Source organism: Stegostoma tigrinum, chromosome 19, assembly GCF_030684315.1.
Source record: "Stegostoma tigrinum isolate sSteTig4 chromosome 19, sSteTig4.hap1, whole genome shotgun sequence".
NCBI lineage: Eukaryota > Metazoa > Chordata > Chondrichthyes > Orectolobiformes > Stegostomatidae > Stegostoma > Stegostoma tigrinum.
In genome coordinates this window covers 42,929,222-42,939,456 of record NC_081372.1, presented here as the reverse complement: position 1 = coordinate 42,939,456, position 10,235 = coordinate 42,929,222, and the positions used below count along the sequence as shown (strand labels likewise).

The 10,235-nt window shown below is 38.3% G+C and overlaps 1 protein-coding gene across 4 annotated transcripts in view; it reads right to left on the bottom strand.

The window, feature by feature from the left end:
* Positions 1 to 5,233: 5,233 nt before the first annotated feature.
* znf217 (zinc finger protein 217) overlaps positions 5,234 to 10,235 on the bottom strand; it is a 62,829-nt gene continuing 57,827 nt past the window's right edge. For all 4 annotated transcript variants that reach the window (XM_048550142.2, XM_048550141.2, XM_048550138.2 and 1 more), the window contains one exon: positions 5,234 to 9,328. The gene's annotated coding sequence lies outside the window, so the exon portion shown is untranslated. The remainder of the gene's footprint in view (positions 9,329 to 10,235) is intronic.

Sequence of the window (10,235 nt, the reverse complement as noted above, 5' to 3'; positions counted from 1 at the left end):
TGTAGATATAATGAAAGGTAACATGAAAATCAGCATGAGACAGAGTGGGCTGCCACCAGTGTACATATGGTATTTAATGGTGTGTTCTCTGATGCTGTCACCGAAGGGCTTTATGTAGGGTGGGTCAAGAACAGGATAGTAAAGGTAAGAGAGGGGGAAATCAGGAAAAGACGACATTACACGTGATTCTGACTACAAATAGATAACAATGTAAGGCAATCATATAATTGGCTGTATATACATCATGAAAGATGCAAAAGTACAGGTTAGACTTGCCAGATACAAGATGCAATTTTAGTACTGTTGCAGGGAAGAAGCCTGATCAAAGGGCTGAATCCTACCAGTGTTTTCTTTTCAAGAGGTAAGATTAGTGCCCCACTTTGCAGACAGGGACCTGGGAGGTCCTAATGACAGGGTGGTGCAGGTCCTGCCAGTCTGGCCTAATGTTGCCACCTGAGTCAAGGCAGTTTGTATAGTCCAGAGAAATGTCCAGCAGCCCTGATGGTAAAGCAATTTCCTTCTCTGCTCTGCAATAGTACCACCATTTTTCATCTGCAACCAAGGATCATCATCTAACACTTTCCTTACAGCTGCATCTTCCCTCAAACACACTCATCCATTTTAAACCACCCCCGCTTCATGGTGCCCACGCTGCTCCACTCACTCAGGTGGTGAGACCAACTTCCATTCACTGACAGCTATGCCACCTAGTTTCATCTCACTCAATCCCTCCGTTTCTCTCAATTTAGGAGAAAACAGCCCACAGTATGTATGGCAGAAGGGACCAGGATGGGTGGTGGGCTGTCCAACTTTCAGCTTTTCAGAGTAAGGAGAAGATACTGACCCTGACTGCCCCAAAATGTCCAACTGGCAATTGTTTAACTGGACCCCATGACCCCGATACCATCTCCCTTGACTTGACTGAGGGCTATTCACAACCATGACAAACTTGCTGACTGAGTTTACACTAAACAGCACGGCAAACCAGAATCAAGAGCCCAGTAGCTCTAGCTTGACAGGGAGTAGGGGAAAAGAGAGGAAAAACAAAGGTAAGAATGCTGTTACCATCCAGGGAGGTTCATGATAAGCAGGTGCTTTACAGAGCAAGTGAGCAGTCTCGAGATGTAGTCCGTACAGTTTAGGATGCCTATGGCTGCCCAGGGTCCTTATAGCTGCATTGCAATGCTACACGTCAGCGTGTTCCAAGTTCAATTTTAACATGCAATGGCATCATCTAAGTGGATTGGATAAGGGTCGAGAGGATGGCAGCTATTGGATGCTAGCATCTACGAACAGGGGTTTAGCGCATTGGAGCATACCCAGAGATAGTGGTGCCAGGTGCCCAAGGCAGTGGTCCCAAGGAGGAAGTTACAAGCACACGTCATCAGGTACCTGCTTGGTATTTCTGGTTGAGAATTCAGCATCTAGCTTCCTTGTGGTAGGTTAGGATATTTTGTTTTTATTTGTTCACTGGATGAGGGCTTACGTGGCTTGGCAGCATTTATTGCCCAGCCCTAATCCCAGAGGGCAGTTAAGAGTCAACCACATTGATGTGAGACTGCAGTCGCATATACAGACCAGATAAAGGGTGGCAGCTTCCTCCCCGAAAGGACATTAGTGAACCAGACGGGTTTCACCCTTCCTGCCTCCTGCACCTAAAGCTATTAGACTCTTAATTCCAGATTTTTTAAAATTCAGTTTAAATCCCACCATCTGCCTGAGCGGGATTCAAACCTGGGTCCCCAGAACATTAAGAGATCGTAGGAACTGCTGATGCTGGAGAATCTGAGATAACAAGGTGTAGAGCTGATTGAACACAGCAGGCCAAGCAGCATCAGAGGAGCAGGAAGGCTGACGTTTTGGGTCTGGGCCCTTCTTCAGAAATGACTAGGACATTATCTGGGGTTCTAGATTAACGGTCCTAGCGATAACACTACCACATCATTGGCTCTCTCTGTATGCATGTTAGTGAGACAGACAGCAGTCAAAATGATACCCCTTGACCCTGCTGTCTAGTCAAAGTCTCTCCAAAACCCAGAACTCTCCTAGAAAATATTATAGTTGCTCCAGATGTCAAAATAAGCCTCACTTGACTTCTCCCTGATTTCTCACTACAGCAGCCCTGTTGAGGGCCCTATATGATTGTTTGCCAAAAGCAGCAACAGTAACATGCAGAAAAATATTTGTACACAGCATGCGATTAGGATCCAGAATACACAAGTGTGAGAAGGAAACAGATTTAAGTGCAGTTTTCAAAAGAAAATTGAATAAAGTTGAAGGGAAAAGAAATGAAGGATCATGGGAAAAGGAGGCAACTTATTAGTTTTTGCTGCAAGCTAGCATGGCCACAATAGGCCCAAATGATAACAATCATAGATTTCATCACAAGTTGATATGAACTCTATTCTAAAATCCAGGCTGATTTCTAGTACAATATTGAGGAAACATTGCACTGCCTTTCAAAGAGATCTTACAGCCTAATCTAGAGGGATCTTTAGTTGCCATCTCTGCCAATTCCAGCAGGATGCCACACCAGACACACATTTCCCTCTTCTCAACCTTGTGCAAGGACTGTTCCCTCCAGGACAGCTTGGTCAACTCCTCCTTCACTCCCAACACACTGTCTCCTCTTGCCCCTCACCACCACAGCCCTATGATACCTTCCCCTGCAGCTACAAAAAGGTGTAACATCTACTCATTTACTTTATCCCTCCTGAGTATCCAAGGACTCAAGTACACCTTTCAGGTGAAGCAGCACTTTACCTGCACTTGATGAAGTCTTCTGCATTTGCTGCTCACAACATGATCTCCTCTACATTGGGGAAACAAAGCATAGATTGGGTGACCACTTCATATAACACCTACCTGCTACTTGCAAAAAAAAGCTTTTAGTTGCCTGGCTAACATTTGTCTTGGGCTTGCTGCAGTGGTCCACACTATCCTATCATCATCATCATCCATATGCTTATCCAAGGAGTGTTTAAATGCCCCTAATGTGGCTGAGTTACCTAGATTGGCAGGCAAGGCGTTCCACACCCTTACCACTCTTAAGGATGTGCAATGTTTGTTGTAGGCCAGTCTTATTTTCCAATGGTTCCTGTTCCACATTTATTTGAATGAAAAAAAGATGAAACTCTGGAGACCAAAATGGTTTTTAACCCTCTTAATCCTGTATCCGTTCATTATTTAGAGGGATAAATAGTTTATAAAATGAAAACAAATATGACTGTCTGTGTTGATTATGCAAGTTCTGTCCTTGTCTGGGTGGGGTTTCCCTCCACAGTCCAAAAATGTGTAGGTTAGATGAATTGGCCCTGAAATTGCTCTGTAATGGCCACAGATGGATAATCTAAGTGGGTTAGCCATGGTTAACACAGGGTTCAGAATAGGATAGGATGCTCTTCAAAGGAAGAGTGCAGATTCAATGGGCTGAACTGCCTCTCTCTACACTGTTTGATTCTATAAAAGCAGCATTAATAGTACATTTTTATTAAATACAGCTTATTCTATGCAGTTAAATTCAAATAAATTAATTTTATAGTAAACTGGAGAAAACATATGATTGGACATTTTAGTTGATTTATCCAATCGCCAATTTGTAGTCATGCAAATAGCAAAACACTGCACTCCTCCCATCTCATTCAGATGAATTTATTAGCAGATAAAAATCAGAAAAGTGATGAAGCTTTAAGCATCAGCTGGTTTATCTGATTTGAATTACATTCAAAATTTGAAAGTATATTTTTAGTGTTGTGTTATTGGAAAATCATGAATGACAGGGAAAGTTTTCTTGCTATATTCAGCAGTCCCATTTGGAAAAGGAATACTATTTCAAAAATTTTCACACTGGAAGCTCCTCTAGGTTTTGCATTTTAAAAGCCCACAAACGACAAACAACAAACACTTGAGGTGCTGTAGAGTTAACTATTCAAATTTCATAAGTTAGAAAAAGTTATAACTGCACATTCAATGCTTCTCCTTCCCCAAAGGTGAACAGGTTCTGACAGCATTACCAACACTCCCAATCTGTATGTCATAAAAGTGACTTATGAACATGGTTTTGGAAATTCCTAATAATGTTGGTAAAGATGCTGTCCAAATAACCAAAACTCTCAATGTATATCCGTCAAGGGGAGCTGTAGGGCAACTTGGAAGAGAAGATCAATATAAAACTAAAAATCAGTGTGGAATTGATGGGACAACATTTCTGGATTTTGGAAGCACGGTTTAAAAGAGGAATGCAAGTCTGCTGGTTGTAACAATCTCAGATGGAAGTGATTTTGGCAGACCCTGCAGTTCTTATTGCAGAATGTGAACATTACTTACATTCTTGTCCAAAGTTAGAAAGGATAAATAATCTGGAGAGAGTGAGAAAATTAATTTGATCAATAGGCTTGAGAGTCTCCAGGTGAGGTAAAAGACATCTGCTGCCTCTGCCATTGTTCTCTCTCAAGGGACTGTCGATATTGATAAATAGTGCCAAAAATCTCATTTATTCTCCAATTAGTGATACTTGTGGTCAAAATTTTACATACGCTATAGGAAAAATTTAACAAAGAATAATGTGTGCACAAGTGGATATCATTTTCAAAATTCAAAAGCATTAATAAATTCTAAAAGGTAAATTCACATGGGATATACTGCAGCTGGCATTGCTATAAATATAATATGGTTATGACTAGGAATGGGTCAGGACTGGCTTGAACTGCAGGAATTCAGAAATGACTATCTTCTGATAAGTTACTTGTACCAGTGTGCTGATTTTTTACATGTAGAATAAACCTGCAAATTTATGAGTAGGAGCTTGAAGTGCTTACATGTTATTCAATTTTTGCACCTGCTATTTTAGTCAGATAAATCAGCCCAATACTGACTACAATAGTCATGGTGAAGGTGGAGTCTGTTTTCAGTGGCTGCACACAAGTGCACTTTTCAGAAGAATTCAATCGCTATAAAAGGAACCAATAGGGTCCTTGGCATTACCACCCACCACCATGACGAAAGCACTGGTTCTAAAAATATTTATGTCCAATTAGGTGCAACAAGAGTCGAAAGAAAAATAGGTTATTTCATACAATTATGTTTCCAATCAGAGCTATCCCCAGCACAAATTCACTCAGCTTTTATTTGTGAAATATTCAAGAATCCTTTGGGAAAAGAAATAAATATGTTAACACAGCATGTGTACTATAAAATGTTTCCAGTTATGACATTGGAATACTTGTGTAAAACTTGTGTGCCAAAGTTCAGCAAAATGCACTTTAAAAATGGCAACAAATCCCGATTTAAACTGCAGAGTGATACCTCCTGGAAGTGAAGTTATAGGAAAATGCAGGTTTCGCAAATAGGCAAAAGCAGTAACTTATTTTTGGACAGGTAAAAAAAGAACTCCAACAGAACCAGAGATGCAAAACACCATATATATATATATTCCAAAACTGGATGAATGTACATCAAATAACAGTACATCATAAATTAGAGACAGTCTGAAACACTATTGCATGGTTGAACATGATTGAAGAAATCAAAAAGATCCATATGTAATAAATACAAAAAGAAAACTGAATTAAATAAGATGTACCTTAATATGCATACTACACAGTGTGTCCAACTACAAATACAAAACTTTTATTTTCTAATGTTGTAACACTGAGGGATCCAAAAGACATGGATGGAAATTCCCCATAAATTGCATTGTAAAGAAATATTTTCAAAATTCAATGGAATAGGAATTCATGAATTCAGCATGCACCCTCAAGCAACAATTTTATATTCAGATCAAACAAGCAACTTTTAGCCCCTGTATTTGATGCATTACAGTTTCAAAAATATGCATTAAAAAGTGCAACTATAAAACATTTTCTAGCACATGTACATATGGCTCAGTCTTCTCTAGGAGAAAGAAAATCAGAATCCATGGTCACAAGAGGTCAGTAGTGTCAATATTACAAACCCCAAACCAAAACAAAGACTGCTCAATCTGTTGAGCATATTTCTTTTTCCCAAGAAAATTATGAGTTTGAGATTTCTTGGTAAGGCACACGTCACAATTCAGATGCCCTGCTTGAAAGTATTAGAACAGACTGTAAGACCAATATAACATACACACACATCATCTTGCTGCATAGCTAGTTTCTCCTTTGTGTATCACCAGATTCTTAAAATGGGAAAATAACAATGCGTCTTACAAACATGAGTTAACAGTTGAAACATAACTATCAGGCACAGTAGAACTATATGCAAAGTTCACAGTCTTCCAATGGTTCCATTACCAAGGGTATGTTAGCAGCATTTGTGGAGAGCTGACAGACCATGTACCAATGTTCTGTGTATGCTGTGCACCAAGATGTTTTCAGTGATGAATACAAATTGCTTTCAACTAATCCATCTTTTAAAAAAGTCAAAATGTTATCCAATTCTTTAAAAGAAAATCTATAGCTAGCCAAAAGCCTCAATTACTTCATAAAAACCACTTGGAATTCAACCAAAAAATCCCCTTCACCTAAACAAATGTACAAAATGAATAGAAAATATTTTAGCAGCCCAATTGTATTGAAATGTTACATTTGCTGTATTTACATTAAAAAAACAATTGAGGCTATCTACTAAGCCTAATATCATAAATGAATGAATATTGGCCCATTATCCATCTCAAAACAAAAATGCCTAGAACTTTACTTCTATATACACTTCTTCCCCAGGGTACAGGGCTAGTACGTTAATACAAAGCATTCCTGTCACTAGTGCAGTATATACAAATTGCCATTTCTACACAATATCCTCGGTCATTGTTGTCTCTTGAAATTCAGTTTAGAGAATGCTGAAGAAAAGAAGTCAAATTCTTCCAAAGTCTCATGCACTTGTTGACTTCCATTTGTATTAAATCACAGTTCTGTTCCTTCCACCTTGCTCTCAAAATGGAAATTTAGTGCATTTCATTAATGTAAATTTGATAATTGAATTTTTTGTAGCAAAAGTTTATTTTTAGCCTATTTGAAACTTCCCAATGCCACTGGTCCCAGTCAAATAACAAATCACAAAACAAGTAGAGAAGCTCAATTCTTAAAGACAGAAAGAGATTATTGAAATTAGTTCTTAAGAATCAAAATGCAATATCTTCCTAACTGAACTAAAGTACAATGAAATTAATTTAAAGTGTGCATTAAAATTGGCAAGATTAAAGGGGCAAGTTCAGTAAATGGATAGTCTTCAATAGAATTATTGACTTAATTTATCAGCTACACAACCTGGAATACTAAACACTTTTAATGTTGCAGAACAATGTGTCTAAAAATGGTAAATTCACTGAATTTCAACCAATACAACAAATTTAAGCATAGCCGTGGTAAGCATTACTTAAGAGCATCCTAAAGCTTGAACTGTTAATATACATTCAAGCAGAAAACAAAAAGGAATAGCAGTCGTGCTTATGGGAGAACACAATCAATAGGCAGGCTGCAGAAAAGAATATCAAATGACTAGAACATAGCTGCCCTTGTACAGATTGCTTGAGGGGGGGGGGGGCTGGGGGTGGTGGTGGCGGTGCAAGATATCACATTTCAGCAATAACTTTACCAAAAATGTTGTACAATAAAAGTGAGCTAGTATATGATGAAACGAAATAATAATTTAAGATGCTCAGCACTCGTCCCACAGTGCTACTTCAGTTGAGAAAACTAAAGTTCACACAGAAAAGGGTAAAAATAATTCCATTGCTCCTCCACCTTAGTATGCTAAATGTGCAGCTTTATGTAAAATAAAACCACAGACAAAATCTTACCAAAGTCTTCTGGGATCATTTAGGTTCAGGGTTTGAAAGCACAAAAATTAAAACATCAGCTCGTAAAGAATACCCTCAATGTTGTCAGTAGCCTACAAAGAAAGTGGGCAACATCCAACGTGAGGATTTTAACTTTATGGTTCAACTTTTGATTTTATTTTGGGCCTAGTGCTAGTACTTAATTTAACATCTGTTCAAGTTACACATCCCCAGACAAGAACTTTCTTTGTTTCAGAACCTGTTGAACTCTGGCTTGAAGGCCCATCAAAACAAGGGTGCTGCGACGCATTGTGACAATTATAAGGTACTACTTCAGTTCTTGGCTCAATGTTCCACCTGGGGGACAAGAGGTGCAAAAGTCTTCTGTCTATATAGAAGTAGTCTTCCACATCGGGGAGAAGTCTCAAGAAACTTGCATATTAAATGCATGAAACTACAAAAACATATCTTGCAACAGTGCATCTCCCCTCTCTATTAGCAAAAGAAACCCCTTCCAGTTTTGATCTTGCACGCATTCTACAAAATCACTTGGGCTGAAATTGAGCAAGGAAAGCAAAAACAAAACAATACAATACACAAGTCACTTCAAATTATGCAGTTTTAAACGGTTCAGAATTTTCACTTTGCTTTGTTAAATTTGTACATACAGAAACATCCAAATCATTAGCTGACTTGAGATGACCCAGCAAGTGTCTTGCTGCAATCTACCACGTTTGATTGTGGGAAAATTCCCATGTCATATTCCAATAGTGCCTTATTTATCTAGTGGACAGCATTTATGATATTGTAAGATAATCCAACACTACGCTGTGTCATTTCAGAGCTCTGTGTAAGGGATGTTCATTTAATGCCTCTCCCATGCATGTATGATTTTCACGATGTTAACAATCAAGGTCCTGCTGCAGGAGACTCTAAAGCAATCTAGTGTTCAAACAAAAGATTTACTAACTGTTACAAACCAAGTATAAAAGGGTCCTCAACTTAAGTACTGCTTGCCACAGCTGTGGAACCGAAGACCAATTGGAATATAAAGAGACTATTGGAAGACTGATGCTAGAAGCATTACCACAGGTCATACAATTTATTGCTCATTTTTCAAATTCAAGAAAAAGTTCAATAAGAGTTATACATTTTCCCAGAAATGTCAACATCAGGTACCAAAATCTATTTTCGCTTTGAAAAAAAATTATAAACAAAAAACAAGATGGCCCCAAACTCAATTATTAGTGCCAAGCAATGTAGTTATTGCAAAAAACAGGAACACTTGACAATTCAAACAATACAATTTGAAGGTCATAATCAGAATGAAATACAAGGCATTTTGTATGTATGTGTATATATAGTTTCTGCTTACAACTGTGTTTGAACAGAACAAAAAACGTAACCCAAAAATGAATAGTAGTGTTCTATACAATGTAGACATCACAGCTTATTTGGTGTGGATCTCAAACTTCAGGTATTGTTAGATCTCGAGTGGGCCAGCTGGTTGTCACCAAAAAATCAACTTGAATGCAGAAAAGGACATTCCATTCACAGCTTTCAATGCATCTAGGGTCAAGAAGATACAAAGTAATTGTTGTAAAACACATTTGGACAACTAGAATTATCAACAGGCACTTGGAATAACAAAGCTTGCAAATGATCTTTTAAAGGCTGTTCTGAAAGTTGGTAGAACCACCTTCTCCAGCAGTAACCGTTGCTTAAGCAAAGAGTCTTTAAGGTTGTAATTTAGAAACGAGACATTTTCTCAAAAAATTAAATTTAGAGTTTTTAATAAGTTGTGTGCTCCAAGTCTCAGCCACCCAAATGAGGAGGACTATGTCCAACAAACCCTCTGCATAATCTTGGTTTTTTTTATTCACCCTAAATGTTAATACTCTAATCCAGTAGGCAGTACATCTAGCAGCAGATAAAAGTTAGTGAACCATAAGAAATCAAAGTCAGAAATATTTCTTAGAAGCTAGACATTATTCAAAGCAAGGTTTCCCCATTGAAGGCGAACTTTCCAACCGTGCACATATCTTTTTCCCCTCATTATCCCACATTACTATAAAAGGACAACACAAAAATATTCCTTTAGCTGAGAAATTCGAAGACGTGTGCTCATGAAAAGCAGCATTAAATACAAGTTGTTTTTCCCCTGCTTTGTACAAAATAGTGATTCTGTCCAATTCTTCTGAATGGGTCTCTAGACCTTGTCATCGGTGTTGGTACTGAGCCTACGTAGTTAGGAGTGTGATGATCTTGAAGCTTGCAGCATTTTTTTTGCGCTAACTTGGTGACACTAAGCTTTCTTGGATTACAAAGTACAACTGCACACTCTAGTGCAGCAATTTGGGCATTTGTAAGTGCAGGCACTTTGAAGATAACAAAGGCAAACAAGACCACATTTATTTAATTTTAGATTACTTCAAAGTAAATTGAAAACATTTTGCAAATGTTTTCTGGCTTAATG